A 17231-nucleotide genomic window follows, 5' to 3' on the forward strand; every position below is an offset into this window, starting at 1 on the left:
GCCTATAGTGCAGGAGACGCATGCAGATGCAAGTTCAATCCCAGGTTCAGGAAGATCCCATGGAACAGGGCATGGCAACCCACTCCAGTATTCTTGCCTGGAGAATCCCATGGACAGAGGAGCCTGGTGGGCTACAGTCCACGGGGTCACAAAGAGCTAGACACAACTGGAGCAACTAAACACAGACACACACACAGTCCAATTTTATGTAATTATGAATGTTTATATTTAGATTATTATGTTTAGGTTTAAATGTACCATCATATGATTTATTTTCTGTTAGTATCATGTGTTTTTGTTCCATTTTTCTCCTTTCTACTTCTTATGGATTGATTTAACATTTTATTTTATTATTTTACTTTATCTCTTTTTAATAAATTCCTTAGCTATAACTCTGTTTTATTATTTTTAATGCAGTAAGAATATCATTAAACATAAGGAAAAGTTGAGTACCTGTTCTCAGTATTTGTGCTCAACATTTTGCTGAAGGTCCTAGCCAGATAGTAATGCATGCATTAAAATAAATTATAAAAGACTTATAAAGGAAGGGAGAAAAGTGTAATTGTCTTTAGATGACTGCTTATCTGAAGTACCTAAAAGAGTCAATAGAAAAATTATTCAATCAGGGTTGCTAAATTTAAAGCCATATTAAATTTTATATTTATTCATGAAAAAATCAGTACTTCAAAAAGTGTTCTTTTACACTGTTTATTTATATTGAGCATATAATCATTTATGGAGGGAGCATCTATGGTTGATTATATCTAATAATAATCAATCTTAATTGATTATTTCTAATAAGTCTACTTTGTTTACTCCTAGTTTTGCCTGTAAAATTTATGTGCCTTAAATTGCATACGACTACAAAAACTAAATTTTGAGTTTAACTGGTTTATTAGATACCTCAAGAAAAAGTATCTTAATTTTGTAGCTTCCTGTCATCAGTCAGTCCCTCACTTGAGTATATTTTACATTGTTACCAATGAATCTTGTCACAGATTCACTTTATTAGTTTAAGAATAGTTTATTCACAATTTTAGTTGTTTTCAATGAGAGGATTTGTCCTATTTCCATCTGCCATTTTGCCGGAAAAGTTTAACCTATACAATTTTCATAATTCATATACTGTGTTTTAATAATTCTCACAATGATGCAATGAGGCTATTTCTTTACTGTAGTTCTGTATATTTGTATACATTTAACTTGAGTTTTTGTTAGATTTTTTCATTAGATTAATTTTAACCTAATTCATCAGCAAAAATCTATTGAGTACCTACCACGTGCTTGCTCCTGATAAATAGAACAGTTATTAAGATTCAGTCCCTGTCTCTTGGGTGGTACATGATGGAAAACTTGACTCACCCTGGCTTAAAAATAAAAACAATGAATGGATGTCTTTATCTGACAAGTGAAAAGTTGAGAATGATTTCGCATAAGTTTGCTTCAGCAGCTCAAGTGCAGTAAGCTGAGATCTGGATTTTCGCTGATCTGACCACACTGGTGTTGACTTCTCCACCACACTCCACATTCTGTATCAACAGTGCTCCTTATCTAGGCTTTCCCTCTCATGGAAGAGTCAGGGTTTCACATTCACACCTTATATCTTACATGAGAAAAGAGGATTTTTTTTTTTTTTTTTTTCTGATAATAGAAAGCTATAAAGAAGAAAGTGAAAAGGTTTTCCTCATAGGAAACCTCAACAGATACATAGTCATGTCACATTGCATCAGCCTATTTGCAATGTCTGCTTATACATGAACTAGTTACTGCAAAGATATCGGGATATGCTGATTGGCATGACCTGGAGCTGAGGGTGGTTTAAACTCTATCTAAACCATATGACTGGTAGTAATGGTTGATCAAAGAAGGGTTTTGTGAAGATAAATCAAAAGACAATTAAGAGTAAGGCAAATGAGAAAGATGGTGCTGATAAACCTATTTGTGGGGTAGCAATGGAGATATAGACATAAAGAACACACTTGTGGGCACAGTGAGTGAAGGGAAGGGAGGGAGGAACTGAAACAGTAATGGTGAAACATATCCATTACCACGTGTGAAACAGATAGCCGGTGGGAATTCGCTGTACGACGCAGGAGCTCAAGCTCAGTGCTCTCTGACAACTTGGAGGAATGGGCTGGGAGGTGGGGGGCAGGTTGCAGAGGGAGGGCGCGTATGTATGCCTATGGCGTCGTCATGCTGACATACGGCAGAAACTAACGCAATATCGTAAAGCAGCAGTGTCGTGTTAGTCGCTTAGTCATGTCCAGCTCTCTGCAGTCCCCCGGACTGTAGCCTGCCAGGCTCCTCCGTCCATGGGATTCTTCAGGCAGGAGTACTAGAGTGGATTGCCATTCCCTTCTCCAGAGGATCTTCCTGACCCAGGGATCAAACCCAGGTCTCCTGCATTGCAGGCAGTTTCTTTACCATTTGAGCCACAGGGAAAATCTAGCAATTATCCTCCAATTAAAAATAAAATCAGAAAAGAATGAGGAAGGTGAATGGAGGCTAGAGAGGTATGTGGGTGGGGAGGGATAATTATTGCTGAGCTCCATTCCATCTCCTAATAATTTATGAATCAGGAACTTTAAAATTCATCATTAAAATTGATAAATCATTGAGAATAGTCAAGAAAAAATCCAAGTCTTAAACAGCAAACTGATGTTAGGCTAGACTTCTCTGCTTGTACTTCCTTGTGATATATTTGTCTTTGCTTTTTAAACATAATTGTAACATTTAGATTTATTCGTATAAATTTTTGTCATGTTGATTTTTCATCATCATTCTACTGTTGAGCCTTTTCAGTATCTTAATTCTATCAACTATTAATTTACCCTTCCAGAATGAGGTCCCCTGACAATGGGATAAGCACACCTCTTTTATCTCTATCTACAGGGTAGAAAAAAAAGTTTCATGGGACAAAGCCAAATACACTGATAGAACTTGTATTATTTTGGATAAAAATTTGAATAAGTAACCACTAGTATATAATAAAATTATGGTAAAAAAAATTCAGTCTTTATATTAGTATCCATGTCAGCTGCATTAGTAATGTCAGTAGTAAGCATTCACAATTATACACGATTATAGTCAGGCCTGGGTAAGGATAGAAATAAAATAAAGGTTAGTTTATTTGTTGTACAGATTTCACGGTTCAGAGAAAGCAGACAATGATTTTACATTTTACTGCATCCATTTTGATCATGTCAGAACAGACAAAGGAATTCAATATCACTGTGTTCAAATGTCCACATATCTAGTGTGTATCTAGTGGTTCTCATTTTGTAAAAGTACTTACAGTGAGTTACTGGCCATCTGTTAACAATTCATTCTCCTCCCCAACTGGTCTGGCACTCTTATAATATAGTTTCTGAGTTCAAACTCTCCCATTTGACCTTTTACATGGTCTTTATTAGCCCTGTCTGTTCTCATTTTCCCTGTTTAATCATTTGGTATATGATGTGAACCCATATTTTGTGAGACATGGTGTGTGAATCATGTAATTTATTTATAGATAGTGCATTCTCTAGATTAGAGAAATCTACCAACTCAGAAAAAAAAAAAAAAAAAAAAAACCTGCAAGTAGAAGAATTATAACAGCAAACCTTGCCAGTAAAAGACTTAACAGAGAATTTGAAGGGGAAATCCTTCTTTTTCCACACAATGCCAAGGTCAAGGTAGGGGATTTCCCTTCAAGCCTTCTTTGGTTAGCAGAGTTTTTGTTTTTTTTTCTGTTATTTTTATTTTGTTTGCTTTTTCTGAAGACCACAACACCTCCCCATCTAGACCAAGACCCCTGTATCTTGTCGCTGAATGACCACTAAAATTTAAGCCTCTGGATTAGATATGGTTGTTATATCATTATATATATTAATATGTTAGATCTAAAAGAGTATACTTATATGTGTTAGGATATTTTGGAACAGAATTCATTACACTTAGTATTAGTTGCTTAGATATATGAATTTCTAACACAGTATGATTAAATTTATTTATAATGTATACTACTGTAGATTGTTGATTTTAGTGCATTTGTGTTTGTTTTATGTTTCCAGAAAGTGTGAAGTATGTGGAATATGCACAGCCACATTCTTTTGCAGACATTTTTATATAATTCCATTGCTGAAATCAGGAATTCACAGACAAAGATATAGTAAAGGAAATCAAGTTTATAGTCTCTGATTTTTAAAAATACTTTTTATTAGATAACTTACTATCCCCTTCTGTTGGGACTATAACTATTCAGATGAAAGAGAGACAGAGAGAATACACACACACACACACACACACAGGTATTTCATTCTATATTCACCAAAATGGAAGTCTCTTTTCATAAGTGTACTTTTCATGATTTGTATGTCTTTATTTTTCTTTTGGAGAATTTAATAATCTCAAAAAAATGACCCAAATAATTGTTTTTTCCTCAAAATAAGAACTTTTGACAGGCATCAGGACAATATCAACTCCTTCACACAATATTCTTTTCACAATTCAACTTGACCTTGAATGTGATTGCTTTTCTAGCTGCAAGTTCTGTTCTTAAATATATGATGCCTACCGTGTTGTCAGATGAGTAGCAGATCTGAAATGTGCAAAATTAGGATGAGATGTACAGCCAGGTGCATGGAGTTTGTGAAGGCTGGATACCGTCCTGTTGCGATGCAGTGGTGACTTGAAATGTTGTTAACCATAAAAAAGTAGCCCACCATGTACTCAGCTACACCTGAATTCAGCTGGTTAATGCAGGCTGCACGTCTTTGCTTGAGGTGAAATTCACCCGAACTATAAATGCTTGATAAGGAGTGCTTCTCTGACTTTGCCTGGCCGGAGCGGCCCACAGAGAGAAAAGCCCTAGGCCAGGAGCATCCTGCTGGCCAATTGTTTCCAGTCTAAGGCTCAGAAATGAGGAGAGAAAGGGGGTATCATTAGGCTGCATGGAGAAATCAGGCTTTCTGACATTTCATTTCCTGACCTCTCAGTAATGTCGGTTATTGTCCATTCATTTCCTGCTCTAAAACAAAACAAACAAACAAACAAAATTCCTTCCAATCTGAAGATAGAGATCCCCTTTCTCTGTTTTCCATTTAAAACCACTAATGTTAAATCCCAGGAAATGCTGAAATTGGTCAGATTATTTGTAGTGCAGGACCAAAGATGTCAGCCTCCTCTTATAAAAAGGGTTACAACTCAGGTTGGAACTGGAACTGTAGAAATTGAGGATAGAGTTAAGAAAAAGCTAAAGACCTGGATCTAGGAAACTGGAAGAATGAGAGGATTGCATAGTTGCACAAAGACAGAATCAACCAGTGAAACCAAACATGACATTTTGAAAAGACTTTAAAATTAGAAGAGTGGAAAATTTTCCTCAAGATCACATAGCAATGAGTACCAACGAGAAATTACTAAATACAAAAGTTGATGCTTTTTCTGCCTTTCTTTGTAAAAGTATTAAAAAATGTATAAAAAAAATGCAGGTCAAACAGAAGAGAAGGATGTTTCAGAATGACAAATACAGTGATAAAGATGCATTGGATGGGTAGCTTAGAATGTTTTATTTCTTCAACAAGTACTTATTGAGCCACATTTTTTTTTTAATTCAGGCACTGTGCAAAGAGCTAGGGATATTATAGTGTGTAAAACCAAGCACAACCTCTGGAATCTTCGGTAAAAAAGTATGACACACATAAATTAAAAATTATGGCTATGTTATTACTAGAAAGGAGATGGGATGATGGAGATAATAGTAAGGAAACCACTTTATATACAGATGATTCTTCCTTGGGAAAGTGAGTTTCTAACTGTGATAGGAGGAAAAGAGCAGTTTGTTAAAAGAAGAGAGTAGCTGGGGAGGAAGTAAAATATGGGCAGAGAAAACTGCATGCTAAAGATTCCATGACTGGAAGGGGTGTAGTAGTCATGAGTGATTAAAAATAGGGAGTCAGAGAATGAAGATGAACATAGAGTTGAGGACCCCAGATATGATTATTCAGGGCCCTGTAAGCCACATAAAGAGAACTGGAAGTCAAATATGAAGAAGCAATTTACAGTCAGCAAGAGCAGATAAAGGCTGAATGGTAAGGAGGCTACTTTTAGGAATGGAGAGGAGTGATGATGATAGATTGGTCCAGGGTGCTCCTGGAAAGAATTAAAAGAATGGGTAAATAATAGATATATTTGAGAGAAAAATTCAGTATGTGCAACAAAAACAAGCTAATGCAGGTAACACCTGTCACCCCCCAAAAGCAATGTTTATCAAAGGCTGTTCACCATGCTAGGGACAGTCCATCTGCAGGATGAATGCCGCTCTCTGGTTCAGGTTCACAACTTTTAAATGGTTCTTATTATGATAAAAATAAATCTTAGCATAGAAAGCACTGGTGCAAGGAGGTAGTTCAAAGTACTTAAGGAAAGAAAAACATGTGCCTATAGGCAGAGGGAGAGAAAAAGCTTCAGAGGAAAATTACAGCACTTCTTTCCTTAATACTTATGCCTTAAGTACATGTAAGTAACATTCCCTGCTCAACATATATTTGATATGAAGATAGAGAATGAAGGGCCGTGGAGAATGGAGGTAAAAAATGTAGGAAAGTAACACATCCTAAGTCCTGCCGCTCATGTTGTCTCCTCTTTCAGGAGCCTTATAAGAACTGCAGAATATTAGATTCAGAACTCAGTCCTACTACATCAGAAGCGACATTTTAACAGATATCCATTTGAATATGATCTCATGTTTGAGAATCACTATTAAAAATATGCAATAAGCATTTCAGAGATGGGGTGGGATATGGTGTCAGTACACATTAGTAGGCAAATTGCAGTCCTTTTGTTACTCAGCCTCCTACAGCATACACATTCACACAACATGATATTTTTAAATGGTGTATGTATGCTCAAACACAGTGTTAAACCATAGATCTATCTAATATTATTCAGAATTGAAATTTTAAAAAGAAGCACACCAACTTTTGAAAATGGCAATGGATGAAAATAAAGTTGATAGCAATGACAAATGCGAAAGAAAAGTGTAAGTCAGAGCTCACATTAGATATAAAGAAAGTTCCACCTGAGAATTTCAGTAAGATGTATTGCCAACCACAAAATTAAGTCAGAAAAGCAAAAAATTCAAGTGGCCTGCCCATGGATTTCTTATAGTTTTCCCCCTTTTCTTTCAAAAACAAACTGCCTTCTGTTCCAGTTATATATTGTTGCCTAACAAATCATCCTAATATTTACTGGCTTAAGACTACAATGTATTGCTATCTCTTATGGTTCTGCAAATTGAGCAAGCTAAGAGGTTCTAGCTTGGGGTCTTTTCATTCAGATGGAGTCTGAGCTTGGGGATATTTGGAGGCTTGACTGACTTCTATTTCTAAGGTTGTTGACTATGTGACTGGCAGCTGGGGCCTGCTATCCACTGGTTGCTGAGCTGGTGTGTTTATTTGAATGACCACACACGGTTTCTCCATGTCCTTGCCTCTCATTTCAGAGACAGAGAAGAGAGGAGAGAGGAGGGAGAGAGAGGAAAAAAGAACTATATTTAAAGAACACTAGACAGACTTGAGCAGAATTTCCACAGGTAGAACAGAATATATAATCACTACAAATTAGATGCTGTTTTCACCCCTCCCTAAATATAGATTTCATTTGCATCATCATCTCGTCTGCTAAATGTCATTTTAAAATGTGAATTTTTAAATGTCAGCTAACAAGGAAGTTTGACTACTCTCTCTTGTTATTCTGACTCTACCAGACTATTATTAGGGACGTTTTAGCAGTTGATTGCTGATATTCCTAATTAAGTATTGGTTCGTGTAAATTGATTGAAGGTGACATAATTTTAAAAAATCATACGGTATAGAATCAGCTGGATAGTTATAGTTCAGTCTCATATCCCTTCCTTGGACAAAATGAATTAAGTAGATTTGCACTAAGAAATATAAAATTGTAATGTAATTGTTAAAACTCCCACTGAGCCACAAATTGCATGCTCTTAAAGTCCACCGCTCAGGGGTTCCATTGAAGAAGTTTCTGCTTCAGATGGAAGAAAGGACAAAAGCCTACACAAACTAGAAAGCCTTTATGGTCTTTTTTACTTGATAACCCTGTAATTCTTGTGTCCCTTCTACATTTAACTTGGACAAATCTTAGTGGACCTTCTCCTCAACTCAGGCCCCTTAGATGCTTTCTAAAAGAGACTCAATTAATCGCTGCTGCCATTGTCACAATGAAATTATCTATCCTCTGAAAAACCTGACTCTCTAATTAATGTTGTAGCATATGTGCATTAATCTGTCTGCTCCTCCAGTCCTCTAATGAGACACAAGCTCACTACAAGATCTTTCTTAAGAAATAATAAACTGACTGACTTGGTATGACATGTCACCTAATTAATAAAATGATGACAATTTTGAAATCCCTGTACTGTGATTTTTCTTTAAAGAAAACTGCTTTGCAGATTTGTGAAGGGACACAAGAAAAGGATGTAAATTTAGCAGTTAACAATCTTTGACTAAACAACAAGGGCTTAGATGGAATCAATACTGCCAGAAGGAATTTCCCCCAGACAGTCCAGGAAACCTGTAAATACATGAAAATAAATCTGCATCAGAGAAAATGGTCTGTTTATAGTGACATCTAGTGGTACTCATTTTCATACTCTCCCATTCCTAAATGAATTCCCAAGGAGGATGACAAATACAGGAAATTCACTATTTATTTTTTATCAATACAAATATGTAATTGATGTAACGGATAACAAAAATATTTCATGAAACCTCATGAATTGGTATCATCAGGTGATCTGAAGAACCTGTTTTATAAAGTGGTATGGGTAAATGGATTATTTCTAGGATGATGAACACAAAAAGGAGAGCCTGCCCTCTTGTATAAATAGATGTATTTCTTGATGTTGAAACATGTGACCATGTATCCATGTATTTTTTTTCATGTTTATTTCAGATGCATGAAACCAACCAATCAGGCAATTCATGGTGTAAATACCTTTGTGTGAAGTGAGTCATCTTTTGATAAATTTAAACTAAGATAACTAAAAGGACTACATTTCCAAAGGGTTATGATGCAAAATAGTGACATTCTGTATTCTCTGATGGTTTTAAACTAGTAGAGTTTGACTCACTCTACCAAAAATACATATGTCAGGGACTGAGGGGGAGCAGGGTGAGATGTGGAAGCAGAACATAATCCTGACAATTATGGTAGACCTTTTTATTTACAATGAATTTTTAAAATGTTAGAATTTAAAAGAAGATTTTGAAACAAATTGCAGTTCATCAAAATAGTAAGCAGCAACTTATAAAATGTGTAGGTTTATTCCCATCAAGGGGCTTATGAAGTTGCTAAAATTTGCTTCAGTTACTTTAGAAGAGAAGAAATTTTGCTAAGCAGCACTTTTTCAGAGGAAGTTTTTGCTTTACACAAGTTCTGATACTTGTCCTTCTGAGAGAGCTCACAGAGAAATCCATCTTAGGAATTACTCTTATCCTACCTTCTGGATCATTTTGGGGCAGACCTCATCTGTTATGGACAGATGCCTTAACCCACCACTTCATTCACCTAATATTAATGGCTAGCCATGTGCCAACCTCAGTTTGATCCAGTACAAGCTCTTAGTTCTTGAAAGTCCGTCTTCACTTCTTTGCCAAAAAGAAGCTTCCCTGGTGTGACACAATTTTTGTCTCCATCACTGTCCTATTTTCAGCAATTGTCATCAATATTCTATGATATTAAATATAAAGTTTCAGAGTGTCCTTGAAGTTTATGTCTGTCCACTTGTACCCTCTGTACTTCAAGGAACATAGAAACTGCTTTGACCTTTGAGACTATCTTTTCCCTTCGCAAGATGAATCCCACACAGCTTGACATAGTAAGCATTACTTCAAAAGCTCACCATTCTACTTTATTCTCCCATGTGACAACCATTTTGCCTGCAAGTGTCATGGGTGAATATTTTGAAAGACCAAATGTGACAATAATACCTCCAAGTTCTACTCAGAGCATTTAGAAAAACACCTTCTCCTTAGAGTGTATAATAAGGTTAAATAACTTGACTTTTTCAGGAATTAAGATTTATCATTGAGGCATAAGTTAGTTATACAGTGGCATGATTTAAATACCACTTCTTGCCCACAGAAGGGAATTATGGTAAACAGATTCATAGAATTTCTCACCTAAAATTTTGTCTGAGTGTTCTAGGGCATAGCTGCAGGCAGATTTCAGAAGCTTTTTAGATATGGGAATTGAAAATGCTTCATATATGTACCTAAGGAAAAGGAGAAAAAAATTTACTTGTAACATCTGTCCACAGGCTTGAATTCGACTGACTTACAAAATCTTTCTAAGGGAACATATTAAGATTCAGTGGAAGTATTTAGTGATGCAACATGTCAAGCATTCAGTATACATTTGCAACCTTAAGAACAGGCGCTACCTTTCCATCACCTTAGGTTTTTACTCTGTGCTGAAAATCGTAGCTGCTGCCTGGCACAGTGTCACCTGTCCTGCGTAAGACAAAATACCAGTGAGGTTTTGTTATTCTGACAGTGACCAGAATCTCTGCAGTATTTCTCAGAGGGCATTTTTTATGGTAGCGTACAATCAAGAGTGGGCTTCTCCTACGGTGGCACCGGTGGTAAAAACTCTGCCTGCCATTGCAGGAGACAAGAGACCCAGGTTCGATCCCTGGGTTGGGAAGATCCCCTAAAGGAGGGAATGGCAACTCCCTCCATTATTCTTGCCTGAAGAATTCCAAGGACAGAGAAGTCTGGCAGGCTACAGTCCTTGGGGTTGTGAAGAGTCGGACATGACTGAATGACTAATACACACACACTGTCAATAGTACCTAGAGGCCTATGTATATACATATTTAAATTTATCAATGATAATTGAAAATAAGTGATGGGATATTATTCTTAACTGTCATGCCACCTAATGTGTCACTTATTCTTCCATTAATGATTGTAATAAATATCACAAGTGTCTTTTATTGCTTCACTCAAAGAATAATCAGCCATATGTAACTCTCCTATCTTTCCTTTTTTCTGTCTTGCTCTTTTATTTCATCTGGCGGAGTGCCTCACGACTCATAAGTTCAATCTAAACTTCAGTCAAGTTGATATTCATCTTTGCAGGGCTGACCCAGCTTTCATTTTCAGAGTGAATTTGATCTTCTAAAAAAAGGAGTCTTTACTCTGGCCTGGTGCGTCTCAGATCAGCTTACATATTAGAATCACCAGGGAATGAATGAATATATATATATACACATACACATATATGTGTAAAGTCAGGCTTCAAGCCAGATACTCAGTACTATGTTTTAATACCCTTGTGATTTTGGTTGTGTAGCTGTGGTTTGTAATTCTGGCATCTGGCTTCTGCCTCACCTGTAAGACTCATTTTTCTTTTTTTAGTGAGAGGGGGTGGAAGGATGGGTAATATAAGCCAATGATACAAAATTCAAAAGATAGAAAACATATATAGTAAAAAAACAAAAACAAAACCCCCATTTACCCTAGTTACTCAACTACTCAAGCTGTCTTGCCTAGAGGTAACTAATAATACATCTCATACCACCCTTAGAGATAATGCTTTCATAAACATATAGGATTTTTCCTTCAACAATGTCTCTCTACCTCCCCTATATATACAGAAGACAAGATACTACACAAACTCATATGACTATTTTCTTTTTTAATACTTGATAGCACATGTTAAAACCCTTTGTATCAGGACATGTAACTGTGTTTCCTTCTCTTTAACAATGGCATAATATTCCATTTTTTGAAGGTGGCATACTTCATGTAATTGGTTCCTGTTGTAATATTTCAGTGTATTTGCCTATTCATCACTATATCCACGTGTATGAGGATATCCATAGAATAAATATTTGAAGTGGATATGCCAAATCCAAAATACAGTGCATCCTTTATTTTGGTAGGTAAAATCAGGTCACCCTCCAGAGACAGTGAATGACTTGACAGTCTTGCCAACAACATGCAAGTCCTTTTTTCTCTCTTGCCAACATAGCATATTGATAACATTTTAAAAAGTTATCAGTGTGATGAGTGAAAAAAAAAAAGGATTACTTTGTGGTGCTAAATGTTCTTATACTCTGAGGGTTGAGGTTAAACACATTTTCTTATGCTTAAGAATCATTTGTATTTCATCTTTTGTGTACCTTTTGCTCATATCCTTTACCCACTTTCCTACTGGATTGCTAGTTTTAGGTTATTGGTTTCAAAGTTTATCTTATACATGAACAAAATCATTCTTTCATCTTGAGTTCTGTATGGTGCTTTTTTTCTTTTTTCCCCCAAGTAGATTTTTTTTTTACTCTTCTATGAGAAAGTTTCTTAATTTGCTTTTTAAATTTTTTTCCATTATGGTTTATTACAGAATATTGAATATCATTCTCTGTAATATGCAGTAAGTATGACTTTGCTGTTTATCCATTCTTTGTATTATGGTTGCATCTGCTAATCCCAAACTCCCAATCCACCCCGCCTCCTCCTCCTCTCCCTTGGCAACCAGAAGTCTGTTCTCTACCTCTGGGAGTCTGTTTCTGTTTCATAGGTAAGCTCATTTTTGTAATAATTTAGATTCCACATATAAGTGATATCATTTGTTAATTGTCTTTCTCTTTTTGAATTACTTTGTTTAAAATGATTAATCTCTAGATCTATGAATGCTGCTGCAAATCACATTTCATTATTTTTTAAGGCTAAGTAATATTCCATTGTATGCATATGTATCTTCTTTATCCATTCATCTGTTGATGGACATGAAGTTGTTTCCACATGTTATCAGCTATGGTGCTCCAAAAACAGAGAGGTCAAATTACAGTTTGTCTGGATATGTGCCCTGGAGTGGGATTGCTAGCTCATGAGGCAACTCTGTTAATATTTTTAGTTCTTTTAGGAACCTTCATACTGTTTTCCATAGTGGCTGTAGCAATTTACTTTCCCACCAACAGTGCAGGAGAGTTCTGTTCCCTCCACATTCTCTCCAGTAGTCGTTATTTGTAGACTTTTTTTTTTTTTTTTTAAATATTATTTTATTAGTTGGAGGCCAATCACTTTACAACATTTCAGTGGGTTTTGTCATACATTGACATGAATCAGCCATATAGTTACATGTATTCCCCATCCGTAGACTTTTAAATGATGGCCCTTAATTTGTTTTTAATTACTTAGGTTTTAAAACACAATAAAAAAGTATCTCTGTACTCTTGAACTATTTAAACATCATAAAAGCTTCTTGTATTTTTATAGTTTCACTCTTACATCTAAATATTTTATCAACCTAAAATTTATTATAAACTTATAATGTTCATTGCTGCTGCTGCTGCTAAGTCGCTTCAGTCGTGTCCGACTCTGTGCGACCCCATAGACGGCAGCCCACCAGGCTCCCCCATCCCTGGGATTCTCCAGGCAAGAATGCTGGAGTGGGTGGTCATTTCCTTCTCCAATGCATGACAGTGAAAAGTGAAAGTGAAGTCACTCAGTCGTGTCCGACTCGTCACGACTCCATCGACTGCAGCCTACCAGGCTCCTCTGCCCATGGAATTTTCCAGGCAAGAGTACTGGAGTGGGTTGCCATTGCCTTCTCCGATAATGTTCATTAAGGTTTACTTTTTTATACATTTTAATATTTTATTTATTTACATCTTGCCTTCTCTATCAGATTTAAGTTGACATACAAATATTAATATAATACATGAAATCAGTTTAAAAATAATGAAAGCAATGAAGAAGAAAATGGATCCAAGTAAAGCAGAGATGTATGTATGTAGTGAAGAAAAATATTCCATTTATTAATGAACCACAAATTTGGGCATAAGCTTTCTGATAAATAGTATGAGAAGGAAATACATGATAATATAATTGTTAAATGTATAGGGTTGTTAAAAGAATAGGATTGTTAAAATTAGCATACAAGTACACAGACACACACATACCTTATTTGTCAAGGCACTTGACAAATACACTTATATTTATAATATACTTAAATCACTATAATATATAACTTTAGGAAGATTTTTTTTTTCTTTTAGGAAGATGTTCTCAATAAAATCTGATTGATTCACATGAAAATGGTTTCATTTTCATGAAAGTACTTAGAAGTAGGAGGGATGCCATTTAGAAAAAAGCTTGTTACAGTTTGCTAATACACAATTATATTAACCTTATGCTGAAAAAAGTTGAATTTATTTTAGTTTGGTTTCTACAACAAAACTGTGTTTTCTGACAAATTAACAGCAAATATAATGTTTTGTTATTAGAGATAATAACTGACATGAAATTTCATTTGTATCACCTGAGCAGGTTCTATCAGTTGAAGGAATTTGTCTGTCTTGTTCAGCCTTGTACTTCTGAGCATTTAGAACAATGCCTAGAATATTAAGTATTTCTCAAATTAATGCATGAATAAGAACTTATGTTAGCTTTTGACATGAAATAGATTAATAAGTTAGAAAAACTTGATTATATATTCTTCAAAATGAATATAACCTGTATACAATTCTAGTATGAATAGTCTTGTGATAGAGCCTTAAGTAGAGTTTCTAGAAAATGGCAGAATACCATTACTTTAAGCTAATTACTAATAGTATTTCATAAAATTGCTTAGTCTCATAGATTCTTTGGTAAATAGGAGTAAAAAGTACTTGACTGTGTTAGCATTCTATGTGTCAGAAAATGCCATTCCACTTAAATTTTTCATATGGTCTTGTCCCAATATCTTATCATGATTGAATTCAGAACACTTACTTGACTCTGCATTATTTAAACTTCAGCTGTTTATAAATGTATTGCCTCTTCTCCCAGAAGTTGGTGCTAAATGATAGTACTAATATAATTACTAGTTATAACTATTTTTCTATCTTATTCCATATTTTGATATATTACACTTTCTTATTTTTTTTCTTTTCTGCTGTGACGGAATTTGTCATCTGTTGATTTATAAGTTATAAACACTATGGCTGTATTTCTGATGGTTGTCCTGTACAATGATTTCCACATATATTTTCTATTTTTTAGATATATCAAATCTATAAAATGCTTTTCTCCAATACTTTAAAAATGTATATTCCTTTATTTTTTCCATACCCAGTGTGAATATTAAAAATTCTGATGACAATTAAGTGGTCTTATCTTTCTGTATGAGAGTTTTTAGACTTCTTCTGTCTTGATATTCTTTAATGTCACTAAAATGTGTCCATACATGAATTTTATATTCTCTCTCCTAATTAGTACTCTTTGAAGGGTTTATGTCTGTGATCTGCAATCATTCTATTAAACTAGTATATTAGTTCATTCTGCTCTAGCAAAATACCCAGACTTAAGGAACAGGCATTAATTTTTTCACTATTCTGAAAGCTAGAAGTCCAAACGAATGTCTGGCTGACTCAGGTTCTAATGAGAGCTCTCTTCCAGGTCTGTTCAGTATCACTTTTCACTCTGTCTTCACATGGCCTGTTTTTCATTGGGTGATTCTGATGCATATTTTGTGAATCATGACCTTAAATATATTCTTTTACCTAGACTCCAGTCTTCCCCATCCCCACTCAAAATGCATACATTCTCCTTCACAATGACTTTTTTCTTGCCTACTGATGTATTTATTTACTTTTGTTCATATTAATGGTTAATTACTTTTATATTTCTAGAGGAGGGCATGGCAATCTACTCAAGTATTCTTACCTGGAGAATCCCATGGACAGAAGAGTTTTGTGGGCTACAGTTCATAGGGTTTCAAAGAGTCAGACATGACTGAAGCAACTTAGCACACACTTTTATACTGTTCAATTATTAATTCCTATGATCCTTTTTATTTTTTATTTTATTTTTTTTTCTTTTGTAGATCCCTTAGAGTTGACTTTTGTAGACACCTAGTGTCCATCTTATCTGCACTCTTAATAAAAGCAAGAAACTCCTTCAAGTTTCCTTATTATAACTTTAAAAGTAATGCTTTTCTGAATATGTACATTACAGAAAATATGTATAACACAAAAATTTGAACAAACAAATTCATCTTTAATCCTCAAAACTAAGATAATAATCCTTACTTAACTTTTTGGTTTAAAATCTTCTAGTCTCTTTCTTTTAAAATTTTTTACACAGATAAATAATTGCTGGTTTACATTGTGGATTATGCGTTAGAAGTTCTGGTCCAAATGTACATAGATGACTTTTTATTTCCTGTACCAAATGTTAAAATTAAGTGCTGAATGGAGAAATTCTTTTTGGAGCTAAATGTTTTCTTGATATCTTTGACTATTATAATGTAAATTTTCACAGTGTCTACATCTTTTACTTGAACTTATCCTTTCAAATTATAGGAGCACTCACATCTGCATTTCTTAGGTGGGATAAAAAAATAAGATGTATGCTTGAAGAGTACTTGTTACTAGCATGATTATTGGTAATAATGCCATACTCCTGAAATACTTATCAGAATCTAGTTAGCTTATATAGCTAATAAGTAATCACTGAGAGCATAGAAATAGCATCACTGCATGGTTTGAAGCAATAGAAATAATATCATTGAATGATTTTGTTTACTTTTCCCCCTTGCCATCTGTCTTCTTTCATAATACAGCAACTTTTGGCATAAGCAATACATCAAGGTAGCTAAGGTCAGAAATCTGCCAATAGATTAACTCACAGCCTATGCCAAAAGACAGAGACTTACTTTATAAAACACAATTTACACTGTTCTGGATGTTATATAGTAATGACAGTCTCAACTGGTAACACTTATTGAATGGTGCTCTATTAGGAGTGCTGCAATTTGTGCTGTCTTTAGTTTATCTTGTTGAATTTTCACAACATAATAAGGTAGGCCTATTACTAAGACAAAGGTCATATGTTTGAGTCAGCCCATCATAGTTCATTCAACAATTATTTATCTAGTTTATCAGTTTGCTAGGCAGTGTGTGTGGAGCTGAGAACATGAGGTGGATATTTTCTGAGAGTCTGTATACCAGAAGAAAACACAAAAACTAAAACACACACACAAACAAAGCCCAAGCTAATGAAAAGTGCTTTGAATAACTTAAATAGGATGGTATGAATATGATAAGGTGACTAGAGAGGGGTAGTTAGAGAGGGCCCTTTGTAAGAGATAATATTTGATGAGGCAGCCATATGCTCACCAGTGTTCCAGATAAGCAACTCAATTTAAAGGCCTTGAAATGAGAATGATCATTCTATAATGTC

Source organism: Muntiacus reevesi, chromosome 1 (genome assembly GCF_963930625.1).
Source record: "Muntiacus reevesi chromosome 1, mMunRee1.1, whole genome shotgun sequence".
Lineage (NCBI taxonomy): Eukaryota > Metazoa > Chordata > Mammalia > Artiodactyla > Cervidae > Muntiacus > Muntiacus reevesi.